The following is a 2500-nucleotide window of genomic DNA, read 5'->3' on the forward strand; positions in this document are numbered from 1 at the left end:
GGGGCCGGAGGGCGAGGTCCGCGCCTCCCCCGGGCCCGGCTCCCCGCCGCACGCTCGCTCCGCTCACGCAACTCGCGCAGCCCTCCGCCGCCTGGGGGCTTGCCTCTCCTCCTCCCGGCCGCTGCCTCCGCTCTCGCTCCGGGCACGGCACGGCGCGGCGCCCTGCCCTCCCCTTCGCGCCCTTCTCGCCGCCCGGCGGCGCGCACGCCCGCGCCGCCCCCCACCGCCACCCCGCCGCGCCGCACCCGCGCGCCGTCGCTGCCGGCCTCAACGCAACGCCGCGGCTGACGCCAGCCGGCGGGTGGAAGTGGCTCGGCACACGCGACGGACGCGGGCGCGCCGCGGGGAGGGCAGGGGGGGCGGCCCGGCGGCGCGCCGCACCGGCGGCGGTCGGGGCGCAGGGAAGCGCAAGGCAGCCGGCCGTCCCCACCCCGGAGGGGAACGGGGGACCAGCGCACCACCGGGAGAGTGGCGGAGGAGAAGCCCAGACGGCGGCCAGACTGGCGGTGGTGGCGGGCGGCGGCGACGAGGCGCGCCGGGCCACCGCAACCCACCCGACCTGGGGGGGGGGCCCCAGCGGGACGAACTCCGCGAAGCGGGCGCTCCGGGAGCGGGGGGTTTCCCCGAGTCTGCACTTAGGGGGACGAAGGCCCGGCCGCGCGGGGAAGAGGAGGCACCCTCTCCCCGGGGCACGGGCCTGCGAGGCGCCCCAGCCGCGCCACCCCGCACGGCGCGCGCCGCGCAGCGGTGGCCACCGCGCTCGGAGGGCGAGGAGGGCGGGCACAGGCGCGGCAAGGCACGCCGGCCGCGGCCGCTGCGGGCGGCCCGGCGCCGGAGCCCGGCGGGCAGGAAGACCGGGGCCGCCGGTGCACGCACCGGGGTCCCGGCTCCGCCGCCGACTCTCCGCCGCCGAGGCCGCCGCGCACCGCCGCCGCCGGCGCCGCCGCGCCTCCCCCGCCCCCCCACGCGCCCCCCCCGAGGGGCGGCACCGCTGCGCCAACGCGACAGCGGGGGTGACGATTGACCGCCAAGCGACGCTCAGACAGGCGTAGCCCCGGGAGGAACCCGGGGCCGCAAGTGCGTTCGAAGTGTCGATGATCAATGTGTCCTGCAATTCACATTAATTCTCGCAGCTAGCTGCGTTCTTCATCGACGCACGAGCCGAGTGATCCACCGCTAAGAGTTGTCTCGGTTTCGGCCCCCGCCGCGCGCGCGGGGGGACCGGGCAGCCTTCGGCAGCCCCTGAGGGCCCCCCCTCCGCTCCGCCTCCCTCCTCACGCCGACGCCGGCTGCTGAGCGAGGGACGGCCGAGAGCCAGAGAGAGGGGCTCGCCCCGCTGACCGTACGAGCACAGAGTGGGGGGGGAAAAAGGGAAAAGGAAAACCCGAACGAGAAGGGCGGGGAGCCCTCGCTCCCGACCTGGGACAACCCTTTGCTCGCTTCGAGTCCGGCCCAGGCGCCCAGGCTCGGCCCGGCCCGGCGGGGAGCAGCGCGCCGGCCGCGCCGCCTGCCTCGGGGACGCTGGGGGAGGGGGCGGCTCCCCGCGGACCCCCAGCGTCGGAGCCCGGCCGCCACCGGCAGCGGCACCGGCCGCTGCCCGCGCGCCCGCGGCCCACCGGCCCCGCGCTCCCCAGCTCCTCGCTCGCCTCGCCGGCCTCCGGCTCCGCCGTGGCCCCGAGGCGGCGCCCACGCCCGCGCGCGCGCACACACAGCCTCCCGGACGACACCACGCGCTCTCCCGTCCCTTCCGCGGACAGACGCCCGGCGGCGGGCGGGCGGGCAAGGCGGGACGGACGGGGACGGCGCCCGCTCTCCCCGTCTCCACGCGGAGAACGGGGGGGGGCGCCCCCGCCGCCCGCCTGCCGCCCGCCCGCCGCCCGGCGAAGCCGGGTTGGGCAGAGCGAGGCAGGCGCGCCGGATGGCGGAGTGCCGGCGGGTAGGGCGCCGCCGCCAGCGGCCACGGCGGCAGACCGAGAGCCCCGGCCAGGGAGGAGAGCGGATCGCGCCGAGGCGCGGCGTCCGCACCACCCGCGGTGGGTGGGGGCTCACCGTCCCGGCGAGAGCACGCGCTCGCGCCGGGGTCACGCGTTCGAGGCAGGCCGGCGCCAGCCGACCGCGCGGCGTCCCTCCGCCGAGACCAGACCGCGGAGAGAGGGGGCAGGGTACCCCTCTCCGTCCCGGCTGCCCGCAGGGCGAGCGCGGGGCGCGCCGGCTGGCATGGGGGGGCACGGCGCCCGCGCGCGCCGGCCCCCCGGCCCTCCGGCAGCACACCCGGCTGCCCCCCGGGTCGCATCGGGCCGCCCGAGTCTTTAAACCCCCGCCCGGCTCTCCCGCCGAGAACCCTCGGGCCCGGAGCCCGGGGCCCATGGCCATCCCTACCCGGGGCGGCTACCGGCGGCCGCGGTGGCCGGAGGCCCTCCGCTCCTCCCGCCACCCCGCCCCCCCCCCCCGCCCGGCCCGCTCGCAGCACGGTCCCCGCGGCATGGCGCGGGGCGGCTGG

At 80.2% G+C, this 2500-nt stretch overlaps 1 non-coding gene across 1 annotated transcript; it reads right to left on the minus strand.

The window, feature by feature from the left end:
• Positions 1–1032: 1032 nt before the first annotated feature.
• LOC136995828 (5.8S ribosomal RNA) lies at positions 1033–1185 on the minus strand. Its single transcript, XR_010887363.1, has one exon. It is a non-coding gene; the product is annotated as a 5.8S ribosomal RNA (ribosomal RNA).
• Between the last annotated feature and the right edge of the window lie 1315 nt (positions 1186–2500).

The sequence above is a fragment of the Apteryx mantelli genome, unplaced genomic scaffold (assembly GCF_036417845.1).
Source record: "Apteryx mantelli isolate bAptMan1 unplaced genomic scaffold, bAptMan1.hap1 HAP1_SCAFFOLD_159, whole genome shotgun sequence".
Taxonomy (NCBI): domain Eukaryota; kingdom Metazoa; phylum Chordata; class Aves; order Apterygiformes; family Apterygidae; genus Apteryx; species Apteryx mantelli.